Source organism: Rissa tridactyla, chromosome Z (genome assembly GCF_028500815.1).
Source record: "Rissa tridactyla isolate bRisTri1 chromosome Z, bRisTri1.patW.cur.20221130, whole genome shotgun sequence".
In the NCBI taxonomy this organism is placed as follows: domain Eukaryota; kingdom Metazoa; phylum Chordata; class Aves; order Charadriiformes; family Laridae; genus Rissa; species Rissa tridactyla.
In genome coordinates, this window is record NC_071497.1 from 24,602,823 (window position 1) to 24,619,672 (window position 16,850).

Genomic DNA, 16,850 nt, shown 5'->3' on the forward strand with positions numbered 1-16,850 from the left:
AGGGGTTTGAGGGGAGAGCCTGCCTGGGCTAACTTCCCCCTTAACTCCCTTTCCCCTCCTCTCGTTTAATCTCCTTCCCCCTAAAATGCAGGTTGCTGCGCAGCCCCCTGGCTGAGGAGAAACGAGCAGGGTCACCAGTGAGATGGCAGGTGTTTCTCTTTGGCCAGCCAGAGAGGTTTTGGGTGTGAGGCCTCCGGGCCTGGACACCTTCCCTGTGGGCTCCTCCTGCCTGGAGAAGCCCGTCAAGGCCTCCCACAGATGGCTCTTGGTCCGACCCATGGCTTTTCCTTTTTTTACACACAAGGTCAAGCCAGCATTAGTTGAAGCCTAAGTATAGCAGAGGTGGCAGGAGTCATCCACTGCTCTGTGCTTTGCCATTGTTATAGCCCTGTCTGGCTCTGCACACTGTGTTTGGGGATGGTTTCCTCTTCTTCACTTAAATATTAGTTTCATTTTACCATTAGAGATTCAGGTGTTTTCTGTAACCAGGTAAAGAGCCACCACCCGTGTTTGATGTGGGAAAAGCAGAGCCCCAGAGAGCAACAGCACTTTTGTCCCACAGTCACAAAAACCCCAGTGGAACCTCCTTCTCTCTACCACTGCTTTTATTGGGCCACAACATTTTCCTTGTTAACTGAAAGTCCGCTGGCAACGTGTTTTAATGTTGCAATCTCAAAAATATGGGCAGAAGCACCAATTGCATTTGGAGGCAGGGGCCAAAACATTGCAGCTCTTTTTGGGGTAATTATCCATATTAAAACCAACCAGGTTACTTTTGTTTCTGAAACAGGTTCAATCTGGAACAGGTCAACAAATATTGGAATATACATATCTTTAAAGATATGTGGTGACCTGATCATGCAGCCTTACACCTGAAGGAGGTGGCTCTGGATCTTACAAGAATGACAGATTTGAAAGAAAATGCTGCCCATTAAATAGCAGAGCAGTGTATTGTCAGTAATGCAGCCTGCAGTAGGAAGGTGACAGCGTGAACAATGAAAATGTCTTGCAGTCGGAAATAAAGGTACAACATAGCTGTACAATTGTTTGTTACATGCTTTTAGTCCCTTGCAAAGTTGTGGAAATCACAGAATCATAGAGTAGTTTGGGTTGGAAGGAACCTTTAATGGCCATCTAGTCCAATTCTCCCTGCAATGAGCAGGGACATCTTCAACTAGATCTGGTTGCTCAGAGCCCTGTCCAGGCTGACCTTGAATGTTTCCAGGGATGGGGCATCTACCATCTCTCTGGGCTACCTGTTCCAGTGTTTCACCACCCTAATTGTATAAAATTTCTTCCTTATATCTAGTATAAACCTTCTCTCTTTTAGTTTAAAGCCGTTATCCCTTGTCCTATCACAACAGGCCCTACTAAAAATTCTGCCCCCATGTTTCTTAGAAGCCCCCTTTAGGTACTGAAACACTGTAGCAAGGTCTCCCCAAAGCCTTCTTTTCTCCAGGCTGAACCCTATTTCTCTCAGCCTGTCCTCATAGAGGTGTTCCATCCCTCTGATTGTTTTTGTGGCCCTCCTCTGGACCCGCTCCAAGAGATCCATGTCCTTCTTGTGCTGAGGACTCAATGGCTGGATGCAGTACTCCACGTGGGGTCTTACCAGAGCAGAGTAGAGAGAGAATCACCTCCCTTGACCTGCTGGCCACATTTCTTTTGATGCAGCCCAGGATACAGTTGGCTTTCTGGGCTGCAAGCACACATTGTTGGGTTCTGTTCAGCTTTTCATCCACAAGTACCCCCAAGTCCTTCTCAGCAGGGGTGCTCTCAATCCATTCATGCCCCAGCCTATATTGATACTGGGGGTTGCCCTCATCCAGATGCAGGACCTTGCACTTGGCCTTGTTGAACATTATGGGGTTCACATGGGCCCACTCCTTAAGCTTGTCCAGGTCACTCTGGGTGGCATCCTGTCCCTCAAACGTGTCAACCGCAGCACTCAGCTTGGTGTCGTCCACAAACTTGCTGATGGTGCCCTCAATCCCACTGTCTTTGTCATTGATGAAGATATTAAACAGTACTGATGAAGCAATTAAACTGTACTATTAAACGGAAATGCAGGTGTGGGATCTATGCCCTCTACACAGCATCTCCAGAGCAGCCTCTGCTGTTTGTCTGACCGCTTCTGTGGCGCAGAACTTCCTTTCAAATGATTCAACAGAAGTTTCGGCTGATTTCTTTGTTTGAAAGAGAAAAAAAAAGAGAACAATTCAGAGGTTTACTTTTGCAGAGAGATCAAATTGGCAGCAGGCTAAGTGCATTGAGTAGTAATTACAGTAAGACACAGAGCTTCTGTGCTAGTGATACCTTAAATTAAATTCTCATGTGACCTAATATAGGGCCAGGTGTGCAGTTTCTGTGCTTGGTTGCTGCCCTCTCTTAGTGGCATGACCAGCCTGCAGGAGAGAAAAAAGAATGAACATTGTCAAGAAAAGAAAGCAGCAAACAACACTCTCTCAGAGAACATGGGAGAAAGAGTGTTGTTCTAAAGAAAAATGCAGTCTTTTTTGACATTGGAAAAATAAGCCAGATCTGTTGTCTTTTCTAAAACAAGGCTTATTAACTCAGTATGTGCGTGAGAGAGAGAGAATTGATCTGGGTGAGGAAACTGTATGTCATAGATAAACATCACCCATTCCTATACATCATTATATTCATCTACCAGCTACCATACCCCTCCTCATCATTAAAAACAATTTTCTGAAAAAGAAGGATTTTTTGTTTTTCAGTCCCTACAAGAATACTTGAGCAGACTATCAAGGCTTTGTCTCACTTTCCTTCTACGAAGATTTCTATCTATAATGTGAGGAAGGCTGAAAGAGAACTGGATCCTGAGAGCAATGGTAATTCTTACTGGAAATATGAGCTACATTCTTCAGGACAAATGTCCTGCCAGCTTGAACTTCAGGAAGGGGAGCCTGTGTCATTCAGGATCCTATATGCAAGGTAAAGAAATGCATCCCACATAGCAGCTTACTGTCAACTCTGTGTATACTCACATAGCTTACTAGAAGCCTGTGTGTTCACAGGCTGTGCACGCAGGGCATCTATTCTCTAGGAAGCTGCGAACAAGTAGCTATCTGATGGCTCAGTGGGGAATGCTTTTTCACATGCAAGCCTTCAGTGTCTGTCTTATTCAATATCTCACCTAAACAAGAAAACACAAATTACCTTTTCTGTTTACACATACCTAACACCTGGTTTACGCTGCTTGCTTGTACCAGCGTGTGTCTTTGCACTGCTACTCGTAGCTTGTCTTTTGGTACTTCTTGTCTGCTGGCCAAAACTGAGCCCATCAGCAAAGTTGTTAGCACCTCTGTGAGAATATATTTAAGAAAGAAAGGGTAAAAACTGCTGCACAGCAGCTGGGAGGGAGGAGTGAGAATATGTGAGAGAAACAACTCGGCAGACACCAAGGTCAGTGAAGAAGGAGGGGGAGGAGGTGCTCCAGGCACCAGAGCAGAGATTCCCCTGGAGCCTATGGAGGAGACCATGGTGACACAGGCTGTCCCCCTTCAGCCCATGGAGACAATGGTGGAGCAGATATATGCACTGCAGCCTGTGGAGAACCCACCACCACAGCAGGTAGAGATGCCCTGAAGGAAGCTGCAGCCCATGGAGAGCCCACACCAGAGCAAGTTTTCTGTTAGGAACTGCAGCCCATGGTGTCCTGCACTGGAGCAGGTTTGTCCTGAAGGATGGAACACCACAGAAAGGACCCATGCTTGAGCAGTTCTTGAAGAACTGCAGGTTGTGGGAAGGACACCTGTTGGAGCACTTCATGAAGGATTGTCTACCATGAGAGGGAGCCTCTGCTGGAGCAGGAAAACACTGTAAGGTGGAAGGAGCAGCACAGGTGAAGTGTTATGAACTGACCCCAGCCCCCATTTCCCCATCCCCCTGCACTGCTTGGGCAGGTAGAAGAGCCAAGGGTGAAGTTGAGTCTGGAAAGAAAGGGGAGAGGGTAAGAAAAAGTTGTTCTAAGTTTTGGGTTTTTTTTTTCTCACCATCCTACTATATTTTCAATTGGCAATAAATTAATCTTCCCCAAGTTGAGTCTCTTTTGCCCATGACAGTAACTGGTGAGGGATCTCCCTGTCTTTATCTTGACCTACGAGCTCTTTCATCTTATTTTCCCTTCCTGCCTGTTGAGGACAGTGAGAGAGTGGCTGGGTGGGTGTCTGGCGGCCAGCCAAGGTCAACCCAACATAGTCCTTTCTGGTACTCCACAGTGGGGCTGTCAAGGGATTCAAGGTAAGGACAATAAATGGGAGAAATAATGGGCAAAACTCTGACTGGACATTGCCAGAAAGTGGAATAATTGTGGGGTAATTTTTTTGTTGTAATGTGGTGAAGGGACAAAGGATGGAGTGTGTGCAAATTGTCCATCTTTTGTCAGTGTTGTGATGATGTTATTTTGACTTCAGCGTGGGGGATTCTTTTTGTTGATTTAAGTGAAGCTTGTGAAGATTGTGTGATAAAAGGATATTTTAATGATAATTCTTAAATATCTGTTTCACAGAGGCAGGGGGTGGAACATACTGGGTTTACCTTAATGGGCAGGAGGCTCCATGGGATTAGAACCCTGTTGGGGTGAAGCATGACACACTCATGTCATGACTTGACAACTATCAAGGGTCTGGTGACCAAATGCAGAGGTCATCTCCACTGCAGCTCTGTCTGTCCCAGGCAGGAAGGTCCCTGGTGGTATTTGGGAATGGCTGGACTGCCCACAGTTGCTGCTGACTCTTCACTCCTTTGTAAGTGAACCTTCTTTGCACAAGTTGCCCTACGCACGGTGGTGGCAACAGTGTGTCTCAAAGCATTTTGCAAGTGGATTAATTTTATTGGACAACTTCTTATTGTGATAAAACCCACCTCAAAAAAGAAACTCATCACAACTAATATAGGACTTGTGTGATCTCAGGGAAGTCTCAAGATAGAAGTATTCCCTCTTTTCTGACCTTTTTAGCCTACAAGTTTGGAAAAGGTCAGCAAAACCTCAGTCAATTTTGTTGGTAAGTACAGGGCTTGGACCTGGAACATTGTACCTTTAGAAACTGAGAGACTTTATACCCTAGAAAAATAATTTTGTAATTTTTTTTAAGGGCATGTGAAGCAAAATTTGAAAGAATGTATTGCAGGCCAAAAAACCTCAGCCAACTCACCTCAAAGCCTATAGCACTTTCCTCAAGGGCATGAACTTCTGTATCCAAAATGGAGCACTTAATTATTTAAAAGGTCCAATAAACAGGGCAAGCAGCCTGAACTCCACCTCAATCTCAGTCCTGAAAAAGTATATAAAATACTTGATGCCCCATTTTAGTTTTGAATGGAGATAAACTTCAGGTGACCTTTAGTGAAATATCTGTGGAGGACCATGGAGACCATACCATGGAGGACCCTCTCCTCATCATCTTGATGGACAGCGGAGGCTTCAACCTTAAGAACCTCTTCCAGAAGACCTACTTTGTGTCAATAGGAACATGTAGATCCTTGTTGCTTTTGAATGAGGGGTATTTATTTCAGTGCATAAGTGTAGATCTCTAGAAGCCTCATTTCAATCACTGTTTTTTTATCTCACCGATAGACCCTGCTGGGTGCAGGGACAGACAGGGTCAGTAGAGTGCTATCCATTTGCTCCATCTCAACTGTCCTCTGTTGGCAGAGAAACAGGATGACAGAGGTGGAAGGGTACTGTTCTCTGACAGGCTGTAAGAAATGCTGGGTGGAAAAGAGCCTGCTAGGCTGCCTGGAAGAAGACAGCTCTTCACCCTGTGTGTTTGCACTCTGCTTTAGACAGGTCCCACTCAGTGTTACTCCCTTCCTTTGGGCAGATTATTCCACAAACTTACCTGAGATATAAAGTGACACTCCAGTATTACAAAGTCTGCACTGTCCTGCTGTCAGATCTTGTTAAACCAGATGAAAATCAGAGGAAAAAAATATAGATCAGCAATAAAACTCACTGGAGGCAAAGGAAGCTTCCACATGAGCAGCAACTGGAACAACCTGGACAAGGAAAGAGGTAAATGAAAGAGAAGATGAAGGGATGCAGAATAAAAATTTATAAAGCAGAGGAAATAGCTGCAGTATTCACCCTGGCTGAATAAGGAAATTACATTTCACCACCAGTGGTGCCCACCAGGTTCTTCTTCCGGGCTGACTCACCGGACTTCTCTCATGGTTAAAATTTTGTCCCACAGTAGAACTGGGGTGTGGGGAATGTTTTCTAATATTCCCAGTGTACTCTTTTACCCAGTATATTCTTCCTGCTGGAATATAACTGTCCCCACTTCTAAACATGCTTCAGGCTACTTAGGAGGCTTTTACTGCCCATTTCCATTCCCTTAACAATTCTGAGGATGTTAAAGGAACTCCAGGTGTCCACAGTCTCACTCACAGCACAGCCAAGGCAGTCATGGCCATAGGACTATTAAGGAATGTTGTATCAAAATCCAGCTGAAAAGGGGACAGTTGAGAAGCAGGGGTAGAAGCAAAGATAGGACCAAAGAAGCAAGAGGAGGTCAAGAGCTGATGACACTGTCATCCCTCCAAAAAGCCAGAGAGTCTCTCTAAGTCATGAGAACACCTCATTCAGAGAAGCAAGCAGATCACAGTCACATAGAAAAGGCTGCAGCAAAAGGAGACCAAGCAGCAAAGGCAGTGATCATTACTATAGAGGAGACAACGACCAAAGTAGGTACCTGCAGGTCTTCGCTTTTTATACTTGAAAGATGGTCAGAGGTGGCTATGAATCCTCAAGCAGGTAGAGAGCTCAGTCTAATGTTCATAATCCAAGAAAATCCACTAGTCCAGAATACAGCATACAAGCCTTTACCAAAAGGACAGGTCTGCAGAGCCAGAGGGACCCTGTGGGAGACACTATTGCTATTACAAAAGATGCAAGTTAAGGAGTTGATCGAGGGGTCAAGGACCCCTTTTGGAGGGACTGACAGAATGAGAAGAGAAAAACCTGGTAGAAAAGGGAGGCACAAAACTCGCCATATGAAGAGCACAGTCAGGGAACACACAAATGTAGAGAGAAAATGACCCCTAGAAAACCTTATCAAAATTCAGTGACTGCTACACAAGTGAAGGTAGCCTTTTGGACAATCCAGCAAGAAGTCAGACAGAGCATAAGAAAAAGAAAAAAAGGTTGAGGAGTCCAGCTACAGAGTCTGTGAAGGAAAAGTGACAGACAGTGAGGCCTCCCAAAAAGCAAAAGCAGAAACACCAGAAACATCACATGAGTAGCCCAGCCTGTGCTTCTCCAGCAGCCATTACAATTGACAGTGATTGTGAGAAGGAGCCACAAAGAACTGAATGTGACAGCAGCATTATTTGGACAGCCACAGCTCAGATAAATGAAAGGGAAAATGAGTCTCCATCTTCTTTTCCAGGAATGATAAGATGTAAGAGTGTTTGTAGAGGCAGCAAGGAAACTTGCTGCAGAGCAGCAGCTGAAAAGTATAGTATAGTATAGTCAACAGATGCTAGGGGTTTGATTCACCACGAAAAATAATGTGGCATGTTTTACACCCAACACTTCTAAAAAGTAGAGTAGAGTATTGCTTGTATGTAACTTTTAAGGTTTCTCATAAGAGTGCTTGGAAGCTGGAGTTTCATAAAGTCATCCTATATTGTCACTGTATGTTAAATATATCCACAGAATATTTCAAAGTTGTGTTCAAAATAAAAATAAATATAAACCCAAAAAGAACATGTGTCACTTTCTGTCTTTGCAAGGTGTTTCTCTTCTACTCCCACTTATAAATGGAATAACACTGTTCAGAGAGCCAAAACTGACTCCTCTCCTCCCTTGAGATATGTAGGAGGGTGGGCTGTAGCACTGACTCTCCTTGCATCTGCTTCCAGCTGCACCGGTGTGACCCCCAGCAGCACTCCCTCTGGTAAACCTGGGGACAGGTTTGAGTGTTAATTTACCACAGGCTTTAATAGGGCGCTTCCGTGATTTGCGTCTTAACCCCATGCTAATATTTTGCATCCCATCACAGTTCAGGATGCGAGCACAGATGCATGAGCACCAGGAGGAGGCTCACGCACAGCCAAGTTCTGCAGAGGAGGGAACAGCAAACTGGCTAGTTTTTCCCCAGGCCTCTGCAGGACTGACCTCCACAGCATTCTTCGTTATGTCCTAGCGGTGGGACCATTGACCAAAGAGCTCTTTTCCTTCCAGCTGCTTTCAGCTGGTTTTCAGCAGCTGTGGGCATTGTAGACTTGGATCTGTGACATCTTCCTGCTGATATAACCTGAGGAGGTAACTCATCTGATGCAAAACACCTGAAGTTTAGTCTTACTAAGAGCGGCTGTTTGGCACCAGCTATCTGAAAAGGAAAGCTGTAAGAGAGGAGGGACCTGTATGCAGAAGGGTCCTCCTCAGTCCACTCCCTAAATACTGTGTGCGTGTATCAGCTCTTAGGCAAGCTGGGATCTGCCTGGGGAATACAAGGTGTCTGTATTTCTTTTTACTAAAAAGTAATTGTGTCTTAAATCTACTGAAATTCATTTTCTCACTATAAGTGCCATTGTCCATTAATTCAGTAATGTAACACATGCAGAAAAGTATCTTCATTTTATGCATAAGATACGCATTCTCAGTAAAAAGTAATTCAGGTTTATAGCTCTTGATAAGAAGTAAGGCTTTATCACATTTCCACATAACAGTATATTTTATGTTCCCTATTGTGATATAGGAGGCATGTGTACCTTTTTTCCAGTTTGAAATATTTACCTTCTCTAGATTGCTGAGGTTCTTTTGCGGTGGATACTCAAATATGTTACAAACTCTACCTTCAAACTGGGGAGACCTATGGGGGAAGGTAGCCTAGAGACTTCTAGACTAAAATCTCTTTGCTGTTGTTTAAAGACACTTAAAAAGGGTGGGGCTGTCCTTTAAGGTGAAATACTTTGATTTGGAAGATATGCTAATTCTGAACAAGCCTATATGTCCTGGAAGAAATGAGCCTGAAAACAGGCAGAATTAGTTATCTAAAGCACTCTTTTAATTGTATTTTTCAACATCGCTGAAGAACTGTCTTCCTTTCAAATTGAGAAGATTTCAGTGCTTTGGCAGGAGGCTTTCTTCTTGATTCACACTGTTGATAAATAGCCCAAGTAGGTGCTTGGAAGTCCTGCAACTGTAAAGTACTTTCTCCATCTATATATACTGTGGATTTGTAGTCCCGCAAAATAATTTTCTGATTGGGATCTTTTAGGAACACAGTTTTTGAAGGTACTTAAAGATGAGTTAAATTGGTAATTCATTTCCCTTGCTTTAAATATCACTTCTGCCAGCATTATCAACTCTGAGGGCTGAATTATCTGTCTCTTGGACTCCCCAACCCTCCCATCTTGAAAGGTTTGTTGCTGTTGTAACAGACTAGCACAACTTAATATCCTCAAAATGCCTCAAAATAGTTGAGTTTTTATCTGCTAACTTTGGTGATGGGTATAAGTTCTATGATTAGTGACTAGAGCTGCACAACTGTTTACAAATATGTCTAAATTAAACATCTGCTAGGAATTTGTGCTGAATATGATTAATTAAACAGCTGCTTGCAATTAGCATTAAACAGGTGCTAATGGAATTTGGGCTAATGGACTTTGACTTGAACAATCATTACTGTTGGTGATGATGGATAGGAAGGAGATCAGTTTGATCTTCAGGTCCACAAAGATTTAGAGCAGTTGAGAGGAAAATAATTATTTTTGAATGCAGCATATGGTAATATTTGGAACATCATTACTATCACATTTAAAACCTTTTTTTGTGTTAATTAAAGCTGTCTGTGAAAATAGCTGCTAGAATGGAGGACAGTGCATTAGACCTAATCGCTGCGCATGTGTCTACGGATTTACTGGCCCTCAGTGTGAAAGAGGTAAAATAAATAAATAAGGAAGGAAATTACAAGCAGTTATATGCAACAATACAATGCATACATATTTTATGCTGTTTATTTTCTGTCTGAGCCAATAAGCTTCCAAGAAAACATGTATTATTTGTAATTTTAGAAAGCGTCTTCCTTTTTAGTCTAGTAGCTGCATTTCAGACTGGCAGGTACAAAGCTGTCACAATTGGTAGGAATTTGAGCTAATTTAGGCTGCTTATTTTGTTCATATAATAGTTAAAAGTGCAGCTATATTTTGCTCTCAGCTACGTGAAGTAACATTACAGCAAAATTGCTGATGGTGTTAGAATTGCATAAGTGTAACTAATGGAAGGATTGGTTTTCTGTATAACAGCTCTTTCATAAGAGGAACTTGGGAAGTCATTTGCTCTGGTTAGTTCTGTGCTATAGGAGAAAGTCAGAGATGAAGCAAAAAATTAACCAATTACCATATTACTGAGATCCGTTCCTAAAACTATTCTTATTCAAGAAAACATCTTAGACGTGGCTTAACTTACAGTGCTTTCATGAATTGGGGACTAACTGGGATTTTATTTTAAAATTTTATGGAGAAATCCCTCAGCTGCCTTTTATGGGCTTAGAGATGCTGGGAAGGTCAGTTTTAATGATGCTGAACAAAACATTTTTAGCCTTACAGTATGTGATTAGCACAAAAATAATGAAGGTACTGAGTCCATGTATAGTTGTCATGGTTTAGCCCCAGCCAGCAACAATAGCGATTTAGAATAAATGTGCTTCTGTTCTCAGAAATCAATACTTCTTGTTTTTTAATAAATCAGAGCATTGCTTATGTTTTGAAACCAAGAAATATAGTACTGCTCAACATTAGATACAATTGTAGAACGTACTTAGTGTGCATAAACTGACAAGTGTAACCCAAATCACTGCTCTTTAGAATGGATTTTTAATGATTGGATACAGTGAGGATTACTTATCAAAACAATAATGTTGTACATCACTTAACATGAAGTTTTCATGAATAATCGAAGATGATACTGAAGAGTTTAGCAGAAATACTATTCTTTATCTTTCTCCAAGTTGGTGTGTTTGTGAATACATGTTCTCATAGAAAAGAAGATGAGAACTGAGCAACCATAGCGTGAAATGCTGAATACTAGCGTGCATTACTATCCTTCTCCTTTAAAATATTCAAAAGGTTGTCAATACTAAAAAGGGAGATAGGATCATTTGCATTAATAGAAAACAGAAAGTCACATTCTTACTTCACATTATCAGTGGACAAGACACCCCATTCAGGGCAGAAGTAGACTTCTTAGATTGATAAAATAATTTAAATCAGAAAAGACCTCTAGTGCAATACCTGCTCAAAGCAGGTCTAGTCGGAGCAGCCTGCTCAGGTCCATGTCCAGTCAGGTTTTAGGGTAGAGATTCCACAACATCTCTGGCCAAAGTTCCAGTAGTTGACCATCCTCATGGCAGGAAAAAAATAAATAATTCCCTAATATATAATTACAATTTTGCATCTTCCAACTTGCATTACTTGGAATTGTTGCCTCTTGTCTGATTTCTGTGAGCCTCTGAGAAGAATCTGGCTTCGCTTTCTCTGTATCCTCTGAACAGGTAGTTATGGGCAGCAATAAAGTCCCCTTGAAACCTTCTCTTCTTAAGGCTGGATCAACTCAGGTCCCTCAGCTGCTCCACACAGGGCAAGTTCACCAGCTCCCTGACCAACTTGGTTGCCCCAAATTTAGTGTCATCTGCAATCTTGCTGAGAGTGCGCTCTTGTACCATCACCCAGGATGTTAATGAAGACATTAACTGTTACTTGTCCCGGTACTCACCCCTGAGGCACTGCACTAGTTTTCTGGCCTCTAGCTGGACTTCGCTTATCTTTGAGACAGAAGTTGAGCAAATTTTCCACTCACCTTATTTATTGTTCAATTGTTCAGCCTGTATCTCACCAATCACAATCCCTCTACGGGAGCCTTTCTCAAAAGCCTGGCTCAAGTCAAGGAACATCTACCACCCTCTCCTTCACCTCAGCACCAGTGACCTCAGGGTTGAAAGCAGTGATGACATTTGTCATTGGTAAACCCATGCTGACTGCTCCCAAACACCTTCTTGTCATTCATTTTGTTTAGAAATGGCTTTCTGAAGGGAATCCTGTGCAATTCTTTGTTTAAAATTCAGCTCTGAAGTGCTCAAAGCTGTATATAAATTGTGAAAATATCTCGCACCATTTTTAAAAATTTTTTGACTGTGAAATGGAAAAAAGTTTCCATGTAGATGAAGAAAATAACTAAACCAAACATTGAAAAAGCAGGAGTTTCTATTTGCTATTCCAAGCTGTTTTGTATACCCACTAGACGTCACAAGCAACAGGGAAATGTAAAGGGTTAATTTGTTTCTTTGTCTCTAATTGCTTGTCGCTTTCATTCTCAAAACTAGATTTACAGAATTCTATTAATCGCTGTTGGTTTAGGTTTCTGCTGTTACATTTTACATCCAGCCCATTCTTTGTAGTTGCTTCTTATGAACAAAGCACAAGGACTCAGATCTTCTGTATTTTGGTTAGTGGGGAAATAGGAAGCATTATTCTGTTAAACGCTCTCTTAATATTTACTGCCATTTTCAGAAATATGTCTTTGTAAAATGCACACCTGCCTTCTGGCTAAAATAATAGACTATGAAGTCTTTCAGTTTAGGATGGATTTTCAAGGGATTGGACAATGTTAGGTTGCTTTATAGCTTGAGCCTTGGTCTTGTCTAGACTTTCTCATACTCAAAATAGAAGTAGTTACTAATTTATTGTACTATTATTCAGTTAAGGAAATATGAATTCTTTAGTATATCTTGGTAATGACTATAAAAAGTCTTTAATATAGTAATTGTAAATGTTAAATTTTTTATGCTTTACATGACCTAGAGTACATGAAAGAAATGTAAAGCGTACCTTAAATGCCTATTCTGTTCAACAGTAATTTGTAATTTATGCTTTTAGTGTAAGAAGTTTATGCTTTCCAACAAAATGCAAAAGGCAATGATTTCTTTATTTGTTGGTTGCAACAGTTGTCAGTAATACTTTACAGTATGAAATGCTTCTGTAGTTTAATTTTAAACTGAGGTTAGCAACAGTTCATAACTCTTTAAAATTTTATAGTTCAAGGTTATGTGAACTTCCCTTGCAAGTCACATCAGAGTTATAAGAGATTTTGTTTTGTTATTTTTTACATTGCTGTATTTTAAAAGCATACCTTTTATTGTTCTGTAAATTAATTTCTTTTAAATTAGGCATTTTCTTCCTAATATAGAACCTATTTCCTTCAAATTGGCCTCTTACGCTCAGTTATATGATAAAATGTGACTCTTTGTTCAGCTACCTGGGCTCCGAGCAAACTAATTTCGGGGCTGGAGACAGGAGGCTAAGTAGTAACCAATGACTGCCACGATTACAGTATTTAACTTGAGACTTGCTGTTGGATTAACAAGAAAGCAGAACCTGTTCGGGAGCTTGTGCTCTACTCTCTCTGATATACAATGCCCTTTTATATTTTCTGTCAAAGTCTGTTCTTTTCGTCAACTGCTTTTCTTGATTTGTAAACACACAAGATTCAAGAATTTGATTTTGTCTGTTTTGTTTTGTTTGTTTTTTTTTTTATTTTAAGAAAAAAGCAGATGTTGAAATTTTCCTGTTGAATTTTTCCCCGTGAAAAATTTAAAAAAAGAAACATTGAATAAGAGGCCTCATCCTCAGTTGTACGTATAAGAGCAGGTTTTTTCTAGCATGACCATTTCCTTTGGTTTCTTGAGTCTGTCTGAACAAATGATATTTGTATTACTGCACATAGCCCATGAATTTTTTTTAATTGATGATCTGTAGAGGTATGGTGCTGTGGAAAGGCACTGATGCTTTCTTCCTTCTTTACCATGGATTAAAGGGAGAAAGAAGCAGTGGGAAAGGAGAATTCTGTCACTGATCTAAGTTTGCCTTCATCCCATGTAGAAGGAGAAAGAACAGTGCTCACTTCCTCTGCACATAAGTGACATAACGGGAAGTAAACAGGTTTGGACTGAGTAGAAATGCATACCTTGGGAAGAGTATCCTTTTGGAGAAGGGAGAGGATTTCAGATAAAGCTATCAAGCTTGGATACATGAGAAAAGAGGAAAAATGAAGAAATATAATAATTGAATATAGGGTGAGAACTTCTGAAAGCAGGGAGCTTTTGGATGGTTCTCGGGAAAACTGCTGCTAAGGTGTCTTAGCCCAATGTGTTTATTGCACCTGGTATTCCCAGTCCAAGTGTCTGGACACTTTCTCGGACTGAATTTTGGAATGTCTGTTTATCAAAGGAGTTGAGAGCCTGTATACCTCATGACAGATGCAGTGAACCAGTGATTGCGGTAGCTGCTTCCCTACAGGTTCTTACTGGGTTAATAGGGAAGACTTGCATAGATGCGGCCAGGTAATCAGTAGAAACCCTCCTCTGTGCAAGGCAGCAATTTTTATGCCAGTTCTGCAATGCCTACAAGAACTTGGCCCATGCAATTTCAGAGACCTAGGAGGGACAGCAACAGAGGATGTTGCAGAGGATAGTGAAAAAGGTTTGAGGCAGAAGATGTAACTGAAATAGAGGTTAATTTCTGGGGGGGAGGAGAGCATACATCTAGCATTATATTTGAGATCAATTACCTTCATCTGACCCTCCCTGATAAGAAAATAATCAGTGATGGTCCTATGTCTAAGGACAACAGACAAAAAAGAGGAAAAAAAGAAAAAGATGAAAAAAGGTTTTATTCAAGCTGGGAATAGGATGAAGAAGCTAATCAACAGAACAGGGAAAGGGGCAGAAGGAAGCAAAAAGCATTCTCAGTGAAAATGTTAAGTTATAGTAACTGAGGCAAAAGAGGAAAAAACAAAGAAAACAGAACTGAAGTGGAGCTGTACTGAAGAAACTGATTGGCACTTGAAAGTTATGAAGATATTTTGGGATAATACATATGAATAAAATTAAATAATATAACAAACTGACACAATTTTATATTGGGCTCAATACTCATCAAATATATTTATATTATGAAGAAAACATATAATTTGTATTTAGACTGTAGTGCTGCTGAAGATGGTTGTGTGTGCTTAAGTTACAGTGATTAGGTGTAAATGAAGCAAAGGAGTGAATGAAATTCTTTAAGAATTTCCTACAAGAAAGCCTAAAAGAAAGCTGGAAAGTGACTTTTTATAAAGGCGTGTAGTGACAGGACGAGGGGTAATGGGTTCAAACTGGGAGAGTTTGAGGGGAGATTTAGGTTAGATATCAGGAAGAACTTTTTCACTATGAGGGTGGTGAGACACTGGAACAGGTTGCCCAGGGAAGCTGTGGATGCCCCATCCCTGGAAGTGTTGAAGGCCAGGCTGGATGGGGCTTTGAGCAGCCTGGTCTAGCGGGAGGTGTCCCTGCCCATGGCAGGGGGGGTTGGAACCAGATCTTTACAATCCCTTCCAACCTAAACCCTTCTATAATTCTATGATTCTAAGAAATTATTCTCACCTCTGACAGGTATTCACAAGATCTTTTGATGTTACACAACTTTTCCATATCTGTTGATGTCAGCGGTAGCCTGAGAAGAAGTGAAAACTTTTTTGGATGTATTCAGATCTTGTATATTTGGTCTTACCCCCGTAATCTCATAACTGTTGAATTTTTTGTCATGCAGGCTATGGCAGGTAGTGTTCAAGAGGTTTTCTGCCTGTCTGCCAGCTGGGTTGTACTGCTGCACAAGTGGTTATAAAATGGCCTGTACTTTTTCTCAAGTTGCTTGGTTTATTTTAGCTGTCCCCCAATGACTATAAATTTTATTCAGGTGCTTAACAGCAAAAATACTTATTTGATCAATGAGCTCTTCTTTTTTTGTGGGAGTTGGGGGAATGTAACTTTTTAATTTTGCTGTGTTTTTTTTCTTTGTGTTGTCCTGAACTGAAATAGAGGCTCTTTATGTGGGATAGGATTTGTGTGTGTATGTGTAAACGGGTGCCTGCTCTGAAGAGCTAACCGGATAAAGGAAGTATTGTTCCTCATTTTTTATGGAACTTGGGTCACTCTGAGCCATCTTTCAATTATTCCAATTAGTTTTCAAATAAATTTTAGTTTTAATAAGTGATTTTAAAAGTGTTAAAACATATTTTAAGGAAAAAAATGGGATTTGTCAATATTGTTGTAATTTTGTTGTTGTTTTTATCAAAATAAACTAATAAATGTCCATAGTTTAGTAAACAAGCCTTATAAATGGAAGATGCACTATATGCAGACACAAACACAGAGGTAATAAAAATTGTACGTAGGGCCCTGGGATATATCTTAAATGTATGTTCTTGTATCTATTTTAGAGCTATCCTAAATGGGAAAACATGTCATAAGAAATAGTTGTGACTGACCAATCTGTAGAAGGCACCCAATTGGAGATATCCCAGTTGAGGTCTCCCAGCTATTTTACTCCTGTATCTTGTTCTTAGCAGGCTCTAAAGAATTTATACCAGTTTGGGTATTGTTCGCCGCCTTGGAGCTCCCTCTAGGGAGCTGTGCTGTGCAAAATCCTAATCCACAGACATCATATAATCTCAGACTTGTTTTGAACAGTTGTTACATAGCCTCTGCTTTGAAGTTTGGGAACACAGAATTGTAACTGAATTCAAGAAAATTGGTGACCAAATTCACTGGTTTTGATTTGTGGGGCTTTTCCTGTGATATGGAGTCAGAAAGTGGGAAAATGTGGAGTTTTGTTTTATTATTCTCTCTGCTTTGTTCCTCTTTGTTTCTTTTAAGATCTTCCTTTGCAATCACAAGGATTGAAAACATTTCCTTGTAATGAAAACTGAGATTCTTAAATATTTCTGGGTATTTAGTACTTGAGCTTGAAGTAAACCACCAAAGACTAAGACAGTAGTCAACGGT